This window comes from Salvelinus alpinus, chromosome 2 (assembly GCF_045679555.1).
Source record: "Salvelinus alpinus chromosome 2, SLU_Salpinus.1, whole genome shotgun sequence".
Classification (NCBI taxonomy): Eukaryota; Metazoa; Chordata; class Actinopteri; order Salmoniformes; family Salmonidae; genus Salvelinus; species Salvelinus alpinus.
Genome location: NC_092087.1, coordinates 52418164 through 52444104, shown reverse-complemented (window position 1 = coordinate 52444104; position 25941 = coordinate 52418164). Strand labels below are relative to the sequence as shown.

Sequence of the window (25941 nt, the reverse complement as noted above, 5' to 3'; positions counted from 1 at the left end):
ATGCAGTGCAACCTCGCCATCAGCTGGAAGACTGGCCCCTTTTCCCAGTGGAGGGAGGGAGAGCAGAGGGACGGTGAGTTGGGTGAGAGGCAGCCTCACCACTGCTTCCTTCCCTCCCCTCAGACTGACCATCAGATGCAGGCCATTAGTCCAGTAAGAAAAAGCAAGTGATTATGCTCACTCAGCTGTGCCTCAAGTAATACAACATATTATCTATTACCAGTGTGATCATATTCTAATTTTCAAAAATATATAATTTCAAAATGGTCTGAGAACAACAATATTGGCAAGACAATTCAAGCATAGCCAACATGCAGTGATAATACTGTATATTGGGCCTGCACAAACATCGCTACAGAACTGTTTTTAAGTCATTGAAATTTGGAGCCATTGGAATTTTTGCATATTGTTCCATGTACATTTAGTAATTTACAGATAGTCCCTGACTAGCCTTATAGGGATATCCTTCATTAACCCGCATTTACCACCGACATTACGATTGGGCCGCTTGCAGCTGCACTCCGAATTGATGATTACCTGTGTGCTGCCGACTGTGGGCATGTGGGCAGGGTTGAAACAAACCCAACCTTCATTTACATTGTGTCACGACCATAAGTCTCACAAAACTCTGTTTTGGAAGAGACTGACCTCATGACCAAAATTATCCTATTTACACTTTGTAGTTAATTTTGACAGTAAAAAAAAAAAAAATCTGACTCTCTCTCTCCCTCTCTCTGCCTCTTCGGCTCTTGTAGAAAAACAGGAAGGAGATTGCGCGTTACTTTGAGACTCCGAATTCTCACTGTGCCTTCCAACACAAGAAACCCTGCTCCATAGATGCCTTACACATCCCGCCCAACAAACGTGAGTAGTCTCTCTGAAGAGACAGATTGTGACCAAGCCAAGTCACCATTAGCTTACTGATCTTTATCTCCGTAGGTAAGAGGAAGAGAGGCTCCACGGGAAGTGCCAGTCCTCCTAAAAAAGGCTGCCTGAACAGCAGCAGCCTCCCCTGGACCCTCTGTGGATAAGGATCCGGTTGAGATGGCTCAAGATGGAGCCCAGAAGAAATCCCCTGAGCAAGATATTAAAGGTAAACATCTCTCAATGTTCTCTCCTGAACTTGTTTAGCAAAATCCCACGCAAAGTAGCCTGGTCCCAGATCTGTTTGTGCTTTTGTCTGCTCAATTGTCATTATCAAGCCAAATAGTCTGGCCTTTCAGCAATCACCCACGTGAAACACTATCTTTTATGAGCTTGAGGAAAACAGAGGACTTGAGCCTGATTGGATAACACCCACAGCTAAGCAATCACAAGGGTTATACAAATACTGGAATTGTACAGTTTTTTATTTTCTCTATTTTAGCTCCATATGAAAACACATACAAGCTTAGATCCCAATCCCGTTTCATGCTAACAGTTCCTAGCATCAGAGCATGGATTTTTTTTTCTTCATTACTCCCCTAGCCTTGGAAATCCCTCCAAGCCAACCTAAAACTACAGGACCCAGTGTCCCTGGAGGAGTTTAAAAGACAAATAGATTAACAGGTTGTTGAGGCATGTAGCTGTTTCTAGTTGTCACCCGAAGTCATTAGTCATTTTGCTTGAAGTATTTCTGATACTGTAATGGCCCTGTGATTTATTCCAGGCTCTAATAATGCTTGATGTATTTGCACTCAGATGTTTTTCTTGCTCGTACATGTTTGCTACTGGCGTGCTGCTTATTGTAATGATGTATCATCGTCTGGTTGATGTCATGTGCCTGTTTGTCTGAAACGTATGTGTTGATGCTCTTGGTCCATGGTCTCTCTTGAAAAGGAGATTTTTTTTTTATCTCAACAAGACTAACCTGGTAAAATAAATAAAAGAGATTGCACTGCTGTCTGCAATAGTTTTTTGTTTGTCCTGATGTAACCCCTCTGGCTGCTAGCTCATGTCAAATTTCTCCAACTAAATACACTGCAATTTCAACCACAAAACGTCTTATCTTTGATTTTAAACGTCAAAATACAAAATGCTTTGCCTAGCAAAGATATACATGTTTTTTATTTATTTTTTACTTCAAATTCAAAATTGACTTAACACATGCTGTCATGGAATTTTTGTTCAATGTTACAGTATGTTCACCAAACAATCAGTGACCTTGCACAACATCAGTCTGCATACTGTACTGTTGAGAAGAGCATGCAAGTAATTATACAACAGGTGGGTCTAATCCTGATTTGTATGAACCTTGCTGTCTATCTCCGACATTTGCAACGTTGTTTAGATATTCAAAATCGATCTCCAGCTGTCCCATAGTAGTGAACGTGTCGCGAGTCAGGACGAGACAGAAAGGCAGGCAGCGTGTCTCAGCCAACCAAAATCATGAATCAGCGGACATCATTTTTATGGATTTAAACAAAGAAATGTCAATTGAAAAAAGCGAAAACGAAACAAAGTGCAGCTAGTTTGCAGTCTTTCCAGCTTCAGTTTGAAGTGATTGTGTTAGCTGTGTTGTTGGCTAGCTCCTCTGAACAACAGTGTCCTGACGAGTGATCACATGTTCTATGCCAGGCGAAGCCATGCCTCATTAGCTAATTGTTATGGATGTGTGCAAATAAATGTCACAAGGAAACAACTTAAACAAATGAAAATGCAGCTACTTTGCTGTTATTCTGGCTGCACTTTTTGACATTACTGTTAGCCGCAGTTGGATAGCTAGCAAGGGATAAGAATGTTGCCAGCCAGTATGGCAATGGAACAATTAGAACAAACGACTGGGTCGTGTCCATAGATATAGGACAAAAAGACTGAACGACTGGGTCGCGTCTCTAGCAACCGAACCGATAGAACGAACGACCAGCCGGCTTGGGTAGTAACCCTACATTTGTGTCGGGACTATATCTTGTGGAAGGATGGAAAAGTATGAATAAATTCATACAAATATAAGTTTTAATGAAAATATCGACTTCGTCTCAGGCCTAACAACAACGGTGCTAATATATCCTCCAAACACTGGCTTCTCGGGCATTATCACTTCACTGAAGATCAACTCCAAATTTGTAGTCTGACCTCCTGTGTGCTGTTGTATTTCAGTGAGGCCCAAGCTGATGAAACTGGCTGCCGAGGTGAAGCCCGGCCAGAAGGGCAGGAAAACGAAAGCAGCAGACAGATCTGCGGACGCTGCAGTCAACAACACACACCTCAAAAGCACCTCCACGGCTACTGCGGGAGCCGCCCTGCAAATGGAAAGAGGTAGGTCTGAACGTTCGCTCGCTCTCTCAGCATAGGGATTCCTTTGTGATGTACTTGATAATACCCATAGCATTAGTAAGTAGCAATGTAACAGTAATCTGTGTGGTAATACCGCTGTTATTATAACCCGTTTATTTATTTTACCCTTATTTTACCAGGTAAGTTAACTGAGAACACATTCTCATTTACAACAAGACCTGGGGAATGGTTACAAGGGAGAGGAAGGGGGATGAATGAGCCAATTGGAAGCTGGGGATGATTAGATGGCCATGATGGTATGAGGGACAGATTAGGAATTTAGCCAGGGCACCAGGGTTAACACCCCTACTCTTACGATAAGTGCCATGGGATCTTTAGTGACCACAGAGAGTCAGGTCACCAGTTTAACGTCCTATCTGAAAGACGGCACTCTACACAGGGCAATGTCCCCAATCACTGCCCTGGGACATTGGGATATTTTTTTAGACCAGAAGACAGAGTGCCTCTTACTGGCCCTCCAACACCACTTCCAGCAGCATGTGTTCTCCCAGCAGATCAACCCTGCTTAGCTTCAGAGGTAAGCCAGCAGTGGGATGCAGGGTGGTATGCTGCTGTGTTGATAACATTCTGGTTTGTAAGCCCAGATGAGCCTGGTGGTTCCCAGGAGTTCCCACTGTTCCTGGGCCTGGCCCCAGCTCTAGCCCCCTGAGAGAGCAGCTCCAAGCAGTCCCTGTCACCCAGCCTGCCTCCACCACAGCAGACCCAGAGACCTGCATAGTCCCACAGAGGTGTGGCAAGGCGCTACAGAGGGTAGTGCATATGGCCCAGTACATCACTGGGGCTGAGCTCCCTGCCATCCAGGATCTCTATAGCAGGTGGTGTCATAGGAAGACCCACATTTAAAAAAAAAACTTCAGCCACCCAAGCCACAGACTGTTCTCTCTGCTACCACATGGTGAGCGGTACCAATGCACCAAGTCTGGAACCAACTGAACAGCTTCTACCCCCAAGCCATAAGACTTAAAAACAAGACTTCTAAATAGCTAATCAAAAGGCTACCTGGACCCTTTTTTGCACCAACTCTCTTGCACTGACTCTATGCACACACCACATCTATGCACACACCGAATTATTTTCTGCTCACTATACAGTGGCAAGAAAAAGTATGTGAACCCTTTGGAATTACCTGGATGTCTGGATAAATTGGTCATCAAATTTGATCTGATTTTCATCTGTCACAATAATAGACAAACATAGTGTGCTTAAGCTAATAATGCACAAATTATTGTATTTTTCTTGTCTATATTGAATACATAATTTAAACATTCACAGTGTAGGTTGGAAAAAGTATGTGAACCCCTAGGCTAATGACTTCTCCTGTAACCCTCGTCGGAAGAAGTGGACCAAGGTGCAGCGTTGTACGTGTTCATGCTTCTTTATTAAATCCGAACACCAAACAAAACAACAAAACAACAACGAACGTCACGTTCTGAAGGCTACACAGAGCTAACAAAAAACAACACCCCACAACCTAAGGTGGCAAAACAGGCTGCCTAAGTATGATTCCCAGTCAGAGACAACGATAGACAGCTGGCCCTGATTCAGAACCATACCCGGCCAAAACATAGAAACACAAAACATAGAAATAAAGAACATAGAATGCTCACCCAAATCACACCCTGACCAAACCAAATAGAGACATGAAAAGGCTCTCTAAGGTCAGGGCGTGACTTCTCCAAAAGCTAATTGGAGTCAAGAGTCTGGTTACCCGGAGTCCAATCAATGAGATGAGATTGGAGATATTGGTTAGAGCTGCCTTGCCCTATAAAAAACACTCACAAAATTTGAGTTTGCTGTTCAGAAGAAGCATTGCCTGATGTGAACCATGCCTTGAAAAAAAGAAATCTCAGAAGACCTAAGCTTAAGAATTGTTGACTTGCATAAAGCTGGAAAGGGTTACAAAAGTATCTCTAAAAGACTTGATGTGCATCAGTCCACGGTAAGACAAATTGTCCATAAATGGGGAAAGTTCAGCACTGTTGCTACTCTCCCAAGGAAAGGCCGTCCTGCAAAGATGATTGCAAGAGCACAGCGCAGAATGCTCAATGAGTTTAAGAAGAATCATAGAGTGTCAGCTAAAAACTTACAGAAATCTTTGGAACATGCTTAAATCTCTGTTGATGAGTCTACGATACGTTAAACACTAAACAAGAATGGTGTTCATGGGAGGACACCACGGAAGAAGCCACTGCTGTCCAAAAAAAACTTTGCTGCACGTCTGAAGTTTGCAAAAGTGCACCTGGATGTTCCACAGCGCTACTGGCAAAATATTCTGTGGACAAATGAAACTACAGTTGAGTTGTTTGGAAGGAACACACAACACTCTGTGTGGAGTAAAAAGGCACAGCACACCAACATCAAAACCTCATCCCAACTGTAAAGTATGGTGGAGGGAGCATCATGGTTTGGGGCTGCTTTGCTGCGTCAGGGCCTGGACATCTTGCTATCATCGACGGATAAATGAATTCCCAAGTTTATCAAGACATTTTGCAGACGAATGTTAGACTGCCTGTCTGCCAATTGAAGCTCAACAGAAGTTGGGTGATGCAACAGGACAACGACCCAACACGGAAGTAAATCAACAACAGAATGGCTTCAACAGAAGAAATACGCCTTCTGGATTGGCCCAGTCAGAGTCCTGACCTCAACCCGATTGAGATGCTGTGGCATGACCTCTAAAGAGCAGTTCACACCAAACATCCCGAGAATATTGCTGAACTGAAACAGTTTTGTAAAGGAACGGTCCAAAATTCCTCCTGACTGTTGTGCAGGTCTGATCCGCAACTACATAAAATGTTTGGTTGAGGTTATTGCTGCCAAAGGAGGGTCAGCCAGTTATTAAATCCAAGTGTTCACATACTTTTTCCACCCTGCACTGTGAATGTTTACATTGTGTGTTCAACAAAGACATGGAAAACATATAATTGTTTGTGTGTTATTAGTTTAAGCAGACTGTGTTTGTCTATTATTGTGACAGATGAAGATCAGATCAAATTTCATGACCAATTTATGCAGAAATCCATGTATTTCCAACTTTTTCTTGCCACTGTATATTTAGCCATGTTATTTTTACAGATTATTTTTATTCGTTTTTCACTGTGTATTTATTCCTCGTGTCACTAATTGTATTTTCCCCCCCCGTCTCTTTAACGCTGCATTGTTGGAAAAGCATCCGTAAGTATGCATTTCACTGTTAGTCTACACCTGTGTCTATGAAGCATGTGACAAATATTTGTTTATTTATTTGACCAGTAGGATTTCAAGTGACCACCATAACTAACCATCAACCCTCAGTCAAATACCAGAACTAAAAAACTGTTGAACTTCAACTTACTGTACCTCCAGTGCAACTTGCAGGGCATCACCTATCACTGCCGCAGAGGAGGGTTGATTTGACACATTTCCTCATTTATTTTTGGTGAAAATACGATTTTTTGTTACTGAAAATCCCCAACCACCTCCATTGTCTATCTGCCCATGCCATCTGAGGAGAGATTGGGGTTGCTACAACATGTCAACAGAGGGGACTGGAGGGCTTATTTTCTATTCTAATTTTCTATTCTTTTCAATTTCTTCAATAAAAAAAATATATTTAATGTATTTATATTGTATTGTTTTTACTCTGTCCTTTTCTTTTCACGTTTTTCTCTTGGAAAAACAATCCCTTGTGTATTTTAACATCTGCACATTTTATGATTATTTGATAGTGAAATACTTGGGTAAAGATATTTCTTTAATGGAAATGAACAGAATTGTAGTTTTTTCAAACATCCTCAGGTAATTCCCCATCTTGCATTGTAAAGGGCTTGTGGTTCAATCATGTATCATTTGTTGATGCAGAAAGAGTGAATCTGTATAATGCGTATGACACCTTTAAACAATAACTAACAGGGCAAGCAGGGTGTCACATACTGTAGTTAGCCTGCTCCTTCCTTCTGTATCTGCCTTGTGCCGCATACACTGTCTGACTGACACCAAACATTTGTTTAGAAGAACTCTAGTTCTGAACCGATATAATGGTAAACATAGATTGGTTGTGGGAACTTGAAGCAGGCTATATTTCAGACAAATTATGAGAATCAGCATTGGGGTCAATTCCAATTTAATTTGAAATTCAAATTCAATTCTTCAATTCAAATCAAATCAAACCAAATTTTATTTGTCACATGTGCTGAAGACAACATATAGTGAAATGCTTACTTACAAGCCCTTAACCAACAATGCAGTTTTAAGAAGAAAAATAAATAAATAAATAAACAATACAAGAAATAAAGTAACAAATAATTAAAGAGCAGCAGTAAAATAACAATAGCGAGGCTATATGCAGGGGGTACCGGTACAGAGTCAATGTGTGGGGGCACCGGTTAGTCGAGGTAATTGAGGAAATTTGTACATATAGGTAGAGTTAAAGTGACTATGCATAGATAATAAACAGAGAAGAGCAGCAGCGTAAAAAGGGAAGGGGGGGAAATGCAGATAGTCTGGGTAGCCACAAGCATTTCTCAATGGCTGGCCATGCCTTCCTCCTGGCGACTCCAACCTTGGCCAACAGCCCCGCCCCCCCCGCTGCTACTCGCCCAAGCCTCCCCAGCTTCTCCTTTACCCAAATCCAGATAGCAGATGTTCTGAAAGAGCTGGAAAACCTGGACCCATACAAATCAGCTGGGCTTGACAATCTGGACCCCCTATTTCTGAAACTGTCCGCCGCCATTGTCGCACCCCCTATTACCAGCCTGTTCAACCTCTCCTTCGTATCATCTGAGATCCCCAAGGATTGGAAAGCTGCCGCGGTCATCCCCCTCTTCAAAGGGGGAGACACCCTGGACCCAAACTGTTACAGACCTATATCCATCCTGCCCTGCCTATCTAAGGTCTTCGAAAGCCAAGTCAACAAACAGATCACTGACCATCTCGAATCCCACCGTACCTTCTCCGCTGTGCAATCCGGTTTCCGAGCCGGTCACGGGTGCACCTCAGCCACGCTCAAGGTACTAAACGACATCATAACCGCCATCGATAAAAGACATTACTGTGCAGCCGTCTTCATCGACCTGGCCAAGGCTTTCGACCCTGTCAATCACCATATTCTTATCGGCAGACTCAGTAGCCTCGGTTTTTCTAATGACTGCCTTGCCTGGTTCACCAACTACTTTGCAGACAGAGTTCAGTGTGTCAAATCGGAGGGCATGTTGTCCGGTCCTCTGGCAGTCTCTATGGGGGTACCACAGGGTTCAATTCTCGGGCCGACTCTTTTCTCTGTATACATCAATGATGTTGCTCTTGCTGCGGGCGATTCCCTGATCCACCTCTACGCAGACGACACCATTCTATATACTTCCGGCCCTTCCTTGGACACTGTGCTATCTAACCTCCAAACGAGCTTCAATGCCATACAACACTCCTTCCGTGGCCTCCAACTGCTCTTAAACGCTAGTAAAACCAAATGCATGCTTTTCAACCGTTCGCTGCCTGCACCCGCACGCCCGACTAGCATCACCACCCTGGACGGTTCCGACCTAGAATATGTGGACATCTATAAGTACCTAGGTGTCTGGCTAGACTGCAAACTCTCCTTCCAGACTCATATCAAACATCTCCAATCCAAAATCAAATCAAGAATCGGCTTTCTATTCCGCAACAAAGCCTCCTTCACTCACGCCGCCAAACTTACCCTAGTAAAACTGACTATCCTACCGATCCTCGACTTCGGCGATGTCATCTACAAAATAGCTTCCAACACTCTACTCAGCAAACTGGATGCAGTTTATCACAGTGCCATTCGTTTTGTTACTAAAGCACCTTATACGACCCACCGCTGCGACCTGTATGCCCTAGTCGGCTGGCCCTCGCTACATGTTCGTCGTCAGACCCACTGGCTCCAGGTCATCTACAAGGCTATGCTAGGTAAAGTGCCGCCTTATCTCAGTTCACTGGTCACGATGGCTACACCCACCCGCAGCACGCGCTCCAGCAGGTGTATCTCACTGATCATCCCTAAAGCTAAAACCTCATTTGGACGCCTTTCCTTCCAGTTCTCTGCTGCCTGCGACTGGAACGAATTGCAAAAATCTCTGAAGTTGGAGACTTTTATCTCCCTCAACAACTTTAAAAATCTGCTATCCGAGCAGCTAACCGATCGCTGCAGCTGTACATAGTCCATCTGTAAACTACCCACCCAATTTACCTACCTCACCCCCCATACTGCTTTTATTTATTTACTTTTCTGCTCTTTTGCACACCAGTATCTCTTCTTGCACATGTTCATCTGATGATTTATCACTCCAGTGTTAATCTGCTAAATTGTAATTATTCGATTTATTGCCTACCTCATGCCTTTTGCACACATTGTATATAGATTCTCTTTTTTTCTACCATGTTATTGACTTGTTTATTGTTTACTCCATGTGTAACTCTGTGTTGTCTGTTCACACTGCTATGCTTTATCTTGGCCAGGTCGCAGTTGCAAATGAGAACTTGTTCTCAACTAGCCTACCTGGTTAAATAAAGGTGAAATAAAAAAATAAAAAATAAAAAATTAGCTGTTCAGGAGTCTTATGGCTTGGGGGTAGAAGATGTTGAGAAGCCTTTTGGACCTAGACTTGGCGCTCCGCTACCACAATCTGTGCGGTAGCAGAGAGAACAGTGTATGACTAGGGTGGCTGGAGTCTTTGACAATTTTTAGGGCCTTCCTCTGACACCACCTGATATAGAGGTCCTGGATGGCAAGAAGCTTGGCCCCAGTGATGTATTGGGCCGTACGCACTACCCTCTGAGTCCGAGCAGTTGCCATACCAGGCAGTGATGCAACCAGTCAGGATGCTCTCGATGGTGTAGCTGTAGAACTGGAAAGCAGTACTCAGTGATGTGTTGTGTTGGATTTGCCCCAAACATAACGCTTTGTATTCTGGACATACAATTAATTCCTTTGCCACATTTTTAGCAGTTTTACTTTCGTTCCTTATTGCAAACAGGATACATATTTTGGAATATTTGTATTCTGTTCAAGCTTACTTATTTTCACTGTCTTTTAGGTTAGTATTGTGGAGTAACTACCATGTTGTTGATCGATCCTCAGTTTTCTCCTATCACAGCCATTTAAACTCTGTAACTTTTAAAGTCACCATTGGCCTCATGGTGAAATCCCTGAGTGGTTGTTATTTCTGTATAACAAAAAAAATCGACGACAAAGTTGCCTCTTTTACAATGGGGGTCAATAGGAAATAATGTTGGTTTTCCCCAATTGTTCGGAGTGGTCGATGGGAATTCCTTATTATTACGTGAAAACCGACTGGGACTATGGAATACACAGGCCCACTATTACATATTCACCAATCTGTCACGGACATATTTCACAATAGACCACAAAGGAATTCGAATTCCTTTGAGAAAGTAGAATTCAACTCTGTTCAGTTTTTTTCCCACCATAGTGAAGAAATGGAATCCATTCACACCAGAGAAATGACCATGGCTCACTTGGTTCCTTGTTGCCAGCCCAGGATGTGTCCGGTTGGCTGTGAAGGGAACATTGATTGGAAGTGAATCCAATCAACAAGCTCGGAACTTGACTAACCATGGAGATGACTGCTATTTCTTCCTCAACACCACATGCGCTAAGGTAGGGGGATAAGGGCATTAACAGCAACGTGTTCTATTGTAATAGTATCACACAGTGACACAGTCACAGTTTTGGAGGTATGCACATGAGGTATAAGTCAGTACTCTGTATTGACTTTGTTGTGTCTGTGTCTCCTGGTGCGGGGTGACAGCTGCCCCTTCAGACACTGTGAAGCCGCCAAGGGCAGTCATTTCGTCTCCAGCCTGTGGCAGGAGAGACGCTGTTCCCAACAGGTCTCCGTGTTCTGCCACATGCAGATCAAGGTAAGGATAGGGCACGCTCTCTCTTTCAGGGACTATATTTGTTAATCATTTCCTTTGTAAACCCAAACTAATAAGCATTTCAGGAATATCCCGTTAAAGCGTTGCCAACTCGAGGCTGTGTGTGTCTCAAGTGGCCATTATAGAGGGGTAGAGAAAGACCATGTCTTAAAACCAGGTTCATGGGCTGTAGCTCTGTTTCCCGGAAATGTCGAGTGGGACATTTTGGGCTGTTTTGTCTTATTCAACAAAATCCTAGGGTTGAAAAATTCCGTGAACTTTCAATACATTCCCTGGTTTTCCAAAAATCCTCCAAATATGATTTCGGGAAAACCATGGAATTTATTGAAAGTTCCGGATTTTTTTTTCTTAAATTCAGAATCCTTCATTGAAAAAATAACAAAGGGTACCCCGCCTCTGTTTTGGTAAAAAGGTTGAGGGATAGGCCTGGAGAAATGTAACCACTCTCAAATTCATACACAGAACTATGGACGCAAGGACAGACCAAAAGTATAGTTTTACCCACGTTTTGAGTATATACAGTGTTTGTTTACATATACATTGTTTCCAAACATTGGAGTAAAACAAGCTTATATTTTGGGTTCTGATGGGGCACGACAGTTGAACTAAGCTCATGAGGCATTTATAAGTTATATACTTCAACGATCAATGGGTATATATCATACATTTATAAGTCCAAAAATGTATGTAGCAAATAAGGATTCTAGCTTTAAATTAGCTTTCACAGTGTTGCTACATGTTCTGACCTGTCCTCTCTCTCTCTCTTTTCTTCTTGTAGAAAAATATTATAGAAAGGAGATTTCATGTTACTTTGAGACCCAGCTTGCTGGCTGCCAGAAGCCGCACTGTGCCTTCCACCATGACAAACCCCACTTCATAGAAGGCCAATATGTACCACCCAACAAAAGTGAGCAGTCGCTCTCAAGAGGCCGATCCTGACCAAGACACCATTAGCTTACTGATCTTTATCTCCTTAGCATCAAGGGAAGCATTGGAGTCAACATGGTTGGCCAGCATCCCTGTGGGAAGCTTTCGACAGCTTGTAGAGTCCATGCCCCGGCGAATACAGGCTGTCATGAGGGCAAAAGGGGGTGCAACTCAATATTAGGGAGGTGTTCCTAATGTTTTGTACATTCAGCTTTGTACATTCAGGATTGAAATAAATAACATATTTGGGCTCACTTATGAACCTTCATCAAAACCAGAGATTATCTGTAGTTACTGAACTGGATGGTTTTGTAACTCAGATTTGGCCCTAAAAGAAAAGGATGAGCCTCATGAGAATTCTGTCCCTCTTGTCTCTGTCCCAATCCCCAGCCCAGCCTATCCACAGCTCCGTGGGGTCATCAAGGCGGAGACTCAGGTGAATGTACCCAGACCCACAAACCTGCCTGTGGTCATCAACCGAGCAGATGATGATGAGGACGAAGATGGTAAGAAACACACCAAGACACATTAATTCCTATGTAGTGTACTTACTGTCATGTCAAGTTTATTTAAAGCGCAATTTACAAAGGTCACACAACACTTTACATGACTAAAACGGAAGACCAAACAATGTAGAGAGAAATATAATATTAACAGCAATTAAAATAGCCACATATTAATTAAGTAGCAAATAGTCTATAGTGCAGGAAGGAGCTGTAAAGTGGATGATACCCAGCACAAAGCTACAGCTCAAAGATACCCAGCTCAAAGCTACAGCTCAAAGATACCCAGCTCAAAGATACCCAGCACAAAGCTACAGCTCAAAGATACCCAGCTCAAAGATACCCAGCTCAAAGCTACAGCGCAAAGATACCCAGCTCAAAGATACCCAGCTCAAAGATATCCAGCACAAAGCTACAGCTCAAAGATACCCAGCACAAAGATACCAAGCTCAAAGATACCAAGCTCAAAGATACCCAGCACAAAGCTACAGCTCAAAGATACCCAGCTCAAAGATACCCAGCTCAAAGATGCCCAGCACAAAGATACCCAGCTCAAAGATACCAAGCACAAAGCTACAGCTCAAAGATACCCAGCTCAAAGATATCCAGCTCAAAGATATCCAGCTCAAAGATACCCAGCTCAAAGATACCCAGCTCAAAGATACCCAGCTCAAAGATACCCAGCACAAAGCTACAGCTCAAAGATACCCAGCTCAAAGATACCCAGCGCAAATATACCCAGCTCAAAGTAACAATGGAGCAACCCTTCAAGGTGATTTGAGCGCTAGGTTAAAATTATATAGGGAGGTATTAACCATATTGATATTGTTTGGAAATACTTAATTTTTCAATTATTTTAGGAAATACCATTTGGCTGCTTCATTTTTCAGTAACTCAGTGACAAAACAGGGTTGTATTTAAAAGACAGAGCAATGCCCTTAAAGTTTTTCTGACTCGAGGCTGTGTCTCGAGTGGCCAATTTAGAAACCTGGGGCAGGGACTGTACCCCTGCCTTTGGACCTGTTGGGAGGAACACATCCCAAAAACATTCAGTAATGTCCTGCAATTTCTCTCAAAAAGTTCTTTAGTCATTCTAATTCTAGATTTTTTTGCTTATTATCCTGTTTAGCTTCGAGTGGCTCATATAATCTACATTGAAACGTTATCTCTTTTTTTTCAATATGTTGAATAAAATGTATTATTGTCTTTTAACTCTAACTAACCTCTCCCTCAGTTGAGATCAACAGCGAGACTAGGGCATCTGAAGTTATCTGCATAAAAACCCTGGAGGAGATCAGTCAGGAGAAGGTGGCTAAGTCCTTGGGACAGGCACAGGGTTCAGGGGGACGACCCTCTCACTTCAGTCCCTGATACAACCACCTCTACCAATGCCCCAAAGAAAGGCACCACCAGCAAACTTGCGAAAAGCCTTCAATGTGAAGACCTCTGTGATCTCCCTTGCCAATAAGCTGGATGAGGACCAGGGGCCCATTCCCAGCCTCTTGAAGGCCAAGCAGCCGGCTGTGGAAGCAACTCCAGGTAACTCCCAGGGACCCACCCACCTAGACATGCCCAGCCGGAGGGCCCCTCCTGTGGGAGGAGTGAAGGTGAAAACCCTGGAGGAGATCCACAGGGAGAAGGCTGCCAGGATGCAGGCCCAGGAACAGGAGGCGTCCAATGGGAAAATAGGGAGGAGCCAAGAAGCCACGCATACTGCGCATCAACAAACTTCTCATGGTAATTTGTGCACTACGGCCAAAAACGAATGATTGATGATGAATTACATTTAATATTTGCTTATGCGTACCTTAGAGAAAAAACACACCAATCTCTTTCATAATTTCTTTAAACAATAAAAGCAAATTTACCATCATTTCTGAAAATATATACAGTGATCTCAGAAAGTATTGGGACATTGATGATGTTTTTGTTGTTTTGGCTCTGTACTCCAAAACTTTGGATTTGAAATTATACAATGGCTATGAGGTTAAAGTGCAGACTTTTACTTCATTTTGAGGATATTTGCATCATTATCTGGTGAACTGTTTAGAAATTACAGCACTTTTTGTACATAATCCCCCCATTTTAGGGGACCAAAAGTATTGGGGAAAATGGGGGGGTATGATATTTGTGGGTCTAACTTTCTCACTCATCATTATGAGATGTTGGACCATGTTGACTCCAATTGGTGGTGGACCATTCTTGATACACACGGAAAACTGTTGAGCGTGAAAAATCCAGCAGCTCAAACCGGGGTGCCTGGCACCTATTACCGTACCCGTTCAAAGGCACTTAAATCTTTGGTCTTGTCCATTCACCCTCTGTCTCAAGGCTTAAAAATCCTTCTTTAACCTGTCTTCTCCCCTCATCTACAATGATTGAAGTGGATTTAACAAGTGACATCAATAAGGTATCATAGCTTTTACCTAGATTCACCTGGTCAGTCTATGTTATGGAACGAGCAGGTGTTCCTAATGTTTTCCACACTGTGAAGTTGAAATAATACATTGAAATTGTGAAAATTATGACAATGCCCTATCAGTGTAAGAGATGTTTGAAAAGGCCGTCTGAAATTTCAGCCTGTTTTGGTGAGATGGAGTTTTGGACTGCATGGTGATGTCACCAGGCGATACATGAGTTAGTTGACCAAAAAGAAAGACTTCCAAACCTATGTCAATAACAGCTAGTTTTTAGTTTTCCCCTCACTACTCAGACCACTCCCAGATAGTCTTAGCAAAATTATTAGGAAGGTATTTTTGTTTATTTTTGACAATTTTAATTGAAAACATTCTCAGGAAGATACTTAATTGTTACCCAGAAATGGTTTGATATAACAATGATAACAATGGCTGCATTGGACCCATAATCACTGAATCTGTGGTCCTGTTGTCTTTAGGCCTGCCTTGCTAACTGTCGGAGCGATGCTGTATCTGGTGCCAGTGTGAAGGTGAAGACCTTTGAGAAGATCATGCGTGAGAAGAGGCTTCGCAGGCCACAGCTGCTGGAAAGAGCAGGCCTCCATCAGCCAACCAGAGGGCTCCACTGAGGCAGAATCTGCACAGAAACAGCCCACAGACCCCGCCCTCCAAAAGGAGAAGAGTATGCCCTCTGTCATAGTGACGGTCAACCCACCGGCCACGTACTTGCCCCCCTCATCACACTGGAGGCACCCGCTCAGGCATCCAAGGTCCCCCTCTGTCAGCACATCACTCTCAAACCCAAGGTAGCCCCCCCTATTCTCTGTGCCGCCCTCCAGCAGGGCTCTCCACTGAGGCAGGCAGAGGCAGACCCACCATCCCTCAGCCCCAGGAGCTCCAGCACTGCCCCAGGCAAGAGGAAGAGAGGCTCCACGGGAAGTGCCAGTCCCCCAAAAAAGGCTGCCTTAACAGCAGCAGCCTCCCCTGGACCCTCTGTGGATGAGGCTCCGGTTGAGAAGGCTCAAGCTCGAGCCCAGAAGAAATCCCCTGGGCAAGCTACTAAAGCTAAAGGTATATGTCTGCAGAGAAAATTGTCTCAAAACGTTCCTGTACTTGTTTAACCCGACCCAAGGTCGATGTCCATGCCTCCGTGGAAATCAAATTAGCATAATCCAAAAATCCCCATAAAAATCTGTCAATTTAATCTAGAGAGATATTTTTTTTTACAATGGATGTGTCTCAATCCACCGCATCCACCTATGTAACACTCTGTCACCTATGAAAGGTGACAGAGCTAGAGCAGTGTTTGTCAGACCATGAGACATCCCGAAAATCGGTCTTCTCACAAAATCGTCTGTAGCGGCCGAACGGTTTGGTCTACAAACTATTGATCTACGACCCCTATCAGCATCTTGGTACTCGTCTGAAGTCAGTACAGCAAATCTGCCAACTTCTGTCTGTAGCGTCCAAACAGTTTGGGCTACACACTAATACAGTGCATTCGGGAAAGTATTCAGACCCCTTGACATTTTTCCACATTTTGTTACGTTACAGCCTTCTTCTAAAATGGATTAAAAGTATTTTTGCCTCATCAATCTACATAAAATAACCCAGGGCAAAAACTTTATTTTATATTTTTATGGAACTTAAATATCACATTTATATAAGTATTCAGTCCCTGTACTCAGTACTTTGTTGAAGCACCTTTGGCAGTGATTACAGCCTCGAATCTTCTTGGGTATGACGCTACAAGCTTAGCACACAAGTATTGGGGGAGTTTCTCCCATTCTTCTCTGCATATCCTCTCAAGCTCTGTCAGGTTGGACGCTGAACAGCTATTTTCAGGTCTTTTCAGAGATGTTTGATCTGGTTCAAGTCCGGGCTCTGGCTGGGCCACTCAAGGACATTCAGAGACTTGTCCCGAAGCCACTCCTGCGTTGTCTTGGCTGTCTGCTTAGGGTCGTTGTCTTGTTGGAAGGTGAACCTTCGCCCCAGTCTGAGGTCCTGAGCGCTCTGGAGCAGGTTTTCATCAAGGAGCTCTCTGTGCTTTGCTCCGTTCATCTTTCCCTTGATCCTGACTAGTCTCCCAGTCCCTGCCGCTGAAAAACATCCCCACAGCATGATGCTGCCACCACCGTCCTTCACCGTAGGGATGGTGTCAGGTTTCCTCCAGACATGATGCTTGGCATTCAGGCCAAAGAGTTCAATCTTGGTTTCATCAGACCAGAAAATCTAATTTCTCATGATCTGAGAGTCCTTTAGGTGACTTTTGGCAAACTCCAAGTGGGCTGTCATGTGCTTTTTACTGAGGAGTGGCTTCCGTCTGACCACACTTCCATAAAGGCCTGATTGGTGGAGTGCTGCAGAGACGGTTGATCTTCTAGAACGTTCTCCCATCTCCACAGAGGAACTCTGGAGCGCTGTCAGAGTGACTATCGGGTTGTTGGTCACCTCAATGACCAAGGCCCTGAAAATAGCTGTGCAGCAATCGCTGTAAAAGGTGCTTCAACAAAGTACAGAGTAAAGGGTCAGAATACTTATGTAAATATGATATTTCAGTTTTTGCTTTGTCATTTTGGGGTATTGAGTGTAGATTGATGAGGGGGGAAAAACGATTTCATCCATTTTAGAATAAGGCTGTAACGTAACAAAATGTGGTAAATTCAAGGGGTCTGAATACTTTCCGAATGCACTGTAAGTGAAAAAATTCAATCTCTATCTTGCTTATCCTTCATTTTGCTTGCTTTTCCTTCATGCAGTGCAGCTAGCTGTATCTTATGCTTTCAGTACTAGATTCAGTATCTGTTCCGTTGATTGGGTGGACAACATGTCTGTTCATGCTGCAAGAGCTCTGATTGAAGGACGTCCTCCGAAAGTTGTCATAATTACTGTGTAAGTCTATGGAAGTGGGTGAGAACCATGAGCCTCATAGGTTTTGTATTGAAGTCAATGTACCCACAGGAAGACGGAAGCTAGCTGTCCTCCGGCTACACCGTTGAGGCTACTGTAGACCTTCATTGCAAAATAGCATGTTTTAATCAATTATTTGATGACGTGATTATATTTAGTATAGTTTTATCTAAAAAGGTTACATTTTTAACTTTTTAAACGTTTTACAATTGAGATTTTTCTGAAAATCACTGAGGTCCTACCTTTCCTCCTCTGAGGAGCCTCCACTGGCTTATGTTCATCACCTGATACCCCGTTCACAACCTTGGACCTACCCTTGTTCTAGAGTAAAGCCTACGTTCATCATCATCAGTAGGATTTCAAATGACCACCGGAACACCAACCCTCAGTCAACCACGAGAACTAAATAACAATTGAACTTCAACCTACCACCAGCAGAACTGGCAGGGCTATCACTGCCATAGGGGGATGATTTGACACATCTTCTCATTTACTTTGGGAAAAGTATGTTTTTATGTTACTGAATATCCCCAACTAGCTCTACCATCTATCTGCCCCATGCCAACTGAGTAGAGACTGGGGTTGCTACAACATATCATTAGAGGGGGCTGGAGGACTTATTTTTCTATTACATTTTTCTATTATTTTCTATTTCTTCAATAAAAAAATGCATTGTATTTGACATTTTTAGATGTTATTGTTTTTACTCTGTCTTTAATATTTAATAGTTGTTTGACTTTTAAATGTTTTATTATTTGATGGCACTGGTCTCAACAAAACCTGTGCGTCACCCATGCGTCAATTGACTCCAGGAGGTTAAAAGACAATGAATCGTTGTTTAAAGAGAATTAATCGTTTGTGAACTGCACAGTCTTTTTAACTTTGACGGCTTTGTTTCTTAATTTTTCATTTAATTGGCATTCAAATCATACAGTATATTGCCTTGAAATGACATTGCAATATAAAAATCTGAACTGTGAAGTCTAGGATTGACAACTCTAAGTTTTCTAACTCCAGGTTTGACGCCTTTCTTTTTCGTTCATGAATGATGCAAGAACATTGTAAGAGAAACTTAAAAATAACATCTAAGTCTTCCTCCACTTTGGGATCCCACACCTCGTAATAAAAGTATCGTGTGACAAAGGAGGCTCTTCTCGGGAGAAAGAGGCTCCAGGGTGACGTTTTCTCTATATACAGATATAGGATCAGCTTATCCTCCCCCGATAACCTTAGAGAGCAACTTCCCCTAAAATGCAACCAATCCCTTTGAAAATGGCCTATGTGGCATAGATATGAGTAATAAACATGTATTATATTGTCAAAATTTACTACAAAGTGTAAAGTCAGTCTCGTCTAAAATGGAGTTTGGAACCTCAGTACGTCACAACGAGTAAATTAAAGTTGGGTTTGGATTGCAAGTATGTCAACAAATCATGCCCCCTTTTGCCAAGCTCCACGTGCAATTCGCCCCTCCGCCCACTTTGCTTCCCTTCATTGAAAGGGGCTCTGTTGTTTCATTGCCCCCAATGTGTTCAAAGGATCACAGACCCTATGCGGATTGACCATGCCTCCACAGCCAAATTGATATAGTTTGCATGCCCTGCCGAAGGACCCTACAATGAGGAATAGGTGGTTGGAGTTTATCGGTCCTCAAGTCTGCACTAGTAACTTTAGCTTGGTGTACAATGACCAGTGGTGGTGAGTATAACCAGAGATACTGGAATATAATTACCTCTCTGGTGTAACTTAGCTAACAACGTTAGAGGAAAATCACATGAAGAAAATGGCGCCGATAGATCGGACAGCCGTGCTTCTAGCCCCCACTTTGCAGTATTTTGTTTTTCTATGTGTTATTTCTTATATTATTAGCCCAGAACTTTTGGATATCAGAGCGGCGGTAACTCACCAGCATTACCAGCATTACGACCAGGAATGCGACTTTCCTGAATCTAATCCTTTGTTCTAATCCTTTGTTCTGAACTGATTCCAGAGGCTGACCCAAAACACAGCCGGCGGAAAAGATGTACTCGGAGTAGACTTCTAGTCTGACTCAGGAGGCGCATACACCACCCATCACTTCCGAGTATATTACTCGCTAATGTTCAGTCTCTGGATAAATAAAGTAGATGTGCTCAGTGCGAGGATTTCCTTCCAGAGAGACATCAGGGATTGAAACATGCTCAGTTTCACCAAAACATGGCTCTCTCAGGATATACTGTCTAGGTGCGTACAGCCAGTTCGGTTCTCAGTTCAACGCGCAGACAGGATTAAATATCTCTCCGGGAAGATGGGCGGGGGTGTATGTTTCATGATTAACTACTCATTGTGTGATTGTGATAACATACAGGAACTCAAGTCCTTTTGTTCACCCTACCTAGAATACCTCACAATCAAATGCCGACCGTATTACCTCCCAAGAGAATTCTCTTTGGTTATAGTCACAACCGTGTATATTCCCCTTTAAGCCAATACCGCGACGGCCCTCAAAGAAATTCACTGGACTTTATGCAAACTGGAAACCACATATCCTGAGGCTGCATTTATTGTAGCTGGGGATTTTAACAAAGAACATTTTTGGAAAACGCTACCGAAGTTCTATCAACACATTGACTGTAGTACTCGCGCTGCTAAAACACTCCAACTTCTGGGATGCCTTCAAGGCCCTACCCCGCCCTCCCTTCTGCAATCACGATCACGACTCCATTCTGCTCCTCCCTTCCAATAGGCAGAAACTAAAACAGGAAGTACCCGTGCTAAGGACTATTCAACGCTGGTCTGACCAATTTGGAATCCACGCTTCAAGATCGTTTTGATCACGCGGATATGTTCCGGGTAGCCTCCGAGAATAACATTGACGAATACACTGATACGGAGACTGAGTTTATCAGGAAGTGTATAGGAGATGTTGTACCCACTGTGACTATTAAAACCTACCCTAACCACAAACTGTGGATAGATGGCAGCATTCACGCAAAACTGAAAGCGCGAACCACCGCATTTAACAATGGCAAGGTGACTGGGAATATGCCAAATACAAACAGTGTAGCTATTCCCTCCATAAGGCAATCAAATAGGCAAAACGTCAGTATAGAGACAAGGTGGATTCGCAATTCAACGGCTCAGACACAAGACGTATGTGGCAGGGTCTACAGACAATCACAGACTACAAAGGGGAAAAAAACAGCCATGGCGCGGACCCCGACGTCTTGCTTCCAGACAATCTAAACACCTTCTTCGCCCGCATTTAGGATAACACAGTGCCACCAACGTGCTCCGCTACCAAGGACTGTCGGCTCTACTTTTCCATGGCTGACGTACAAGTACAGAGATCATTGAAGAAAACCTGCTCCAGAGTGCTCAGGACCTCAGTCTGGGGCGAAGGTTCACCTTCCAACAGGACAATGACCCTAAGCACACAGCCAAGAAAATGCAGCAGTGGCTTCGGGACAAGTCTCTGAATGTCCTTGAGTGGTCCAGCCAGAGCCCGGACTTGAACCCGATCAAACATCTCTGGAGAGACCTGGAAATAGTTGTGCAGCAACACTCCCTATCCAACTTAACAGAGCTTGAGAGGATCTGCAGAGAAGAATGGGAGAAACTCCCCAAATGCAAGTGTGTCAAGCTTGTAGCGTCATACCCAAGAAGACTCAAGGCTCTAATCGCTGCCACAGGAGCTTCAACAAAGTATTGAATAAAGGGTCTGAATAGTTATGTAAATGTAATATTTCCGTTTTTTATTTTTAATAGATTTGCATAAATGTCTAAACTGTTTTTGCTTTGAAATGATGGGTTATTGTGTGTAGATTGATGAGGGGGAAAAACTATTTAATCAATTTTAGAATAAGACTGTAACATAACAAAATGTGGAAAAAGTCAAGGGGTCTGAATACTTACCGAATGCACTGTAAATATATATTGTTTTTTAAAGTAGGTGCGTAGATCAGAAAACCAGTCCGTATCTTATGTGACCTCCATTTGTCTCATGCAGCGCGATACATTTCATTCGAGTAGATCAGGCTGTTCATTGTGGCCCGTGGAATTTTGTCACACTCCTCTTCAATGGCTGTGAGAAGTTGCTGGATATTGCCGGGAATTAGAACATGCTGTCGTACACGATCCAGAGCATTGTAAAAAAGGGTCAATGGGGGACAAGTCTGGTGAGTATGGAGGCCAAAGAAGAACTGGGACATTTTCAGCTTCCAGGAATTATCTACAGATCCTTGCGACATGGGGCCATGCATTATCATGATGAAACATGAGGTGATGGCGGTGGATGAGTGGTATGACAATGGGCCTCAGGATCTCTTCACGGTATCTCTGCGCATTAAAATTGACATTGATAAAATGCAATTGTGTTTGTTGTCTGTAGCTTATGCCTGCCCATACCATAACTGACCACCACCATGGGGCACTCTGTTCATTACGTTGACATCAGCAAACCACTCGCCTACTCGACGCCATACATGCTGTTTGCCATCTGCCCGTGACATTTGAAACCAGGATTCATCTGCTCCAATGTGCCAGTGGCCATCGAAGGTGAGCATTTGCCCACTGAAGTCTGTTACGACGCCAAACTGCTGTCAGGTCAAGACCCCTGTGATTACGACAAGCACGCCGTTGAGCTTCCCTGAGCTGGTTTCTGACCGTTTGTCCAGAAATTCTTCAGTTGTGCATACCCACAATTTCATCAGCCGTCCAAGTGGCTGTTCTCAGACCATCCTGCAGGTGAATAAGCTAGATGTGGAGGTCCTGGGCTGGCGTGGTTACACATGGTCTGCGGTTGTGAGGCCGGTTGGATGTACTGCCAAAATCTCTAAAAATATGTTGGAGGCGGCTTATGGTAGAGAAATTAACATTCAATTCTCTGGCAACAGCTCATGTGCACATTCCTGAAGTCAGCATGCCAATTGTACACTCCATCAAAACTTGAGACATCTGTGGCATTGTGTTGGATGACAAAACTGCACATTTTAGAGTGGCCTTTTATTGTCCCCAGCACAGGGTACACCTGTGTAAAGATCATGCTGTTTAATCAGCTTCTTGATATGCCACACCTGTCAGGTGGATGGATGATCTTAGAAATGCTCAGTAACAGGGATGTAACAAATTTATGCACAACATTTGAGAGAAATAATATTTTTGTGCGTATGAAACATTTCTGGGATCTTCTATTTCAGCTCATGAAACATGGGACCAACAGATACAAGTAGTGAAGTGCATTATCAAAAAGCTTTGTCCTTTATAACAAAATGCAATTTGTCTATTGTATCACCCTGTCACAGGCCCTCCCAGTCAACACCACCTCAAAAGAAGTACATTGTTTATGGGGATTGCCTGCTGCAATTGTTCGAGAGATGTCCAGTTTGCAGCTGAACATGCAACATAGAGAAGACCAGCAAGGGGACCCTCAGCATCACTCCGACATGCCCCCGATGTGAGCATTCCTATAAATGGAATGGGGAGGACACTTGAATCAGGTTGGTGTCAAAACAGTTTTGGGTTTTGGCCCAATTCACCTTCATAACCGAGCCTGGTGGATCCAGCCTGATCACTGCGTTTACCATTCTAGTTCACTTCACATATCATGATATCTGAAATAGAATCCATAACCATCATTGATAACGTAATCAGTGCTCTGTGTTTGTGTGTGACCGACCAGTATTTTTGTTGAAGGAGCTGATCTACGCTGCCCTGCCCATCATAGGGGTGCTGGCAAAGACCTTACCTCCAGCCTTACCTCTTGCCTGCTCACCAACGGTCATCGTCTGGGAGACCAGAATTGGGTAGGTTTAGTCTGACCTGTTGGTGAGACTTCAACACAGTTTATGTTTGTTTGTCAGATATCACCTATCCTAACTCCCATTAGTAATAGAACGGTGTCGGGTGTGTATGTGTTCACAGATGCATCTATGGAGCCAGCACTTGGAGACTTGCAAGATGATGTGATGGAGTCCTGACTGACAGGCAGGCTTGATACTGACCTCTATGAATGGAGAGAGACCTGGCACTTAACATTTTTACTCAACACAACTTTTACTTGTATTGTCTTTTTTTTAAATGATTGAATTGAATGGCATCAATCAATATGTGGAGGGAGAAACCCTGTGTATTCTACACCAGGATCAGCAAACTCCTGTTGTATACGGGACACCACACAGGAAGGTATGACCCCTCTGACATGCCAAGGTAGCCCCGTTACCACCAGACAAAATGCAAGTAGGCACAGTATCTGTATAAGCTGGGAATGACAATTAAAGTTGAAAGGTGCACATTGTTATATTAGTGAAACGCTGCCTCTATGGTATTATGTAAAGTGTTGTTTATTCTACATGGACCTGTTACTGTCACGGCTGTTGAAGGAAGTGGACCAAAGCGCAGCGTGGTGAGTGTACATATTCCTTTTTTATTGGAAATGCAGACAAAAACAATAAACAATACAAAACAAACCGTGAAGCTTAAAACCTCTAATGAGTCTCCCTCCCGGATCCGGGATCCTCCTCATTAAAAAAGCTGACTAGCATAGCCTAGCCCAACGCGACAGGGATATCATATAATTTCATGAAATCACAAGTCCAATACAGCAAATGAAAGATAAACATCTTGTGAATCCAGCCATCATTTCCGATTTTTTAAATGTTTTACAGCGAAAACACAATATGTATTTATATTAGCTCACCACAATAGCCAAACACACAACGCCATGTTTTCACCATGTTTCCACCGCATAGGTAGCTTTCACAAAACCCACAAATAGAGATAAAGTTAATCACTAACCTTGAACAACTTCATCAGATGACAGTCTTATAACATCATGTTATACAATACATTTGTTTTGTTCGAAAATGTGCATATTTGAGGTATAAATCATAGTTTTACATTGCAGCCACCATCACAGATAGCACCAAAGCAGCCAGAATAATTACAGAGAGCAACGTGAAATACATAAATACTCATCATAAAACATTTATGAAAAATACATGGTGTACAGCAAATGAAAGATAAACATCTTGTGAATCCAGCCAATATTTCATTTTTTTTAAAGTGTTTTACAGCGAAAACACAATATATATTTCTATTAGCTCACCACAATAGCCAAACACACAACGCCATTTATTCACCGCCAACAAAGCTTTCACAAAAACCATAAATAGAGATAAAATGAATCACTAACCTTCGGACAACTTCATCAGATGACAGTCTTATAACATAATGTTATACAATACATTTATGTTTTGTTCGAAAATGTGAATATTTAGAGCTGCAAATCGTGGTTTTACATTGTGAATACGTAGCCACAATACACCAAAATGTCCGGAGATATTTTGGACAGTCACCTAATCTAACCAAAGAACTCATCATAAACTTTCATGTTGTACAGCAAATGAAAGATACACTGGTTCTTAATGCAACCGCTGTGTTAGATTTTTAAAAATAACTTTAGTACAACATACAGCATGCAGTATTGTGAGACAGCGCTCACATATTCTCCGCCTTGTTGGAGCCAACATTTACCACAAAAATACGAAATAACATCATAAATATTCTCTTACCTTTGTTGATCTTCCATCAGAATGTTGTGCAAGGAGTCCTAGTTCCAGAATAAATCGTTGTTTGGTTTTAGAATGTCCATTTCTTCTGTCGAATTAGCAACTTTGGCTAGCCATGTGGCGCGAACATGCCCATCAACTCTTGGCGCCTGGAACGAAAAATTCCAAAATTCCCAATAAACGTCGAATAAACTGGTCAAACTCGGTTGAAAATCCTACTTTATGATGTTTTTCTCATATATATCCAATAAAATCAGAGCCGGAGCATTTCGTTGTGTATAAGTAACGCATTTCAGAAGACAATGTGGAGCTCCCCTGTGCGCAGTTGCAAACTGACAAAAGACCGGACCTGTCACTCCAAAAGCTCTCATTCGGCCTCACATCAAGCTAGACACCCCATTCAACCTTCTACTGCCTGTTGACATCTAGTGGAAGGCGTATGAAGTGCATACAGATCCATAAATA

The 25941-nt window shown here is 42.9% G+C and overlaps 1 pseudogene; it reads left to right on the top strand.

The window, feature by feature from the left end:
- On the top strand, positions 1-22560 carry LOC139541017 (zinc finger CCCH domain-containing protein 11A-like; annotated as a pseudogene).
- Positions 22561-25941: the final 3381 nt, after the last annotated feature.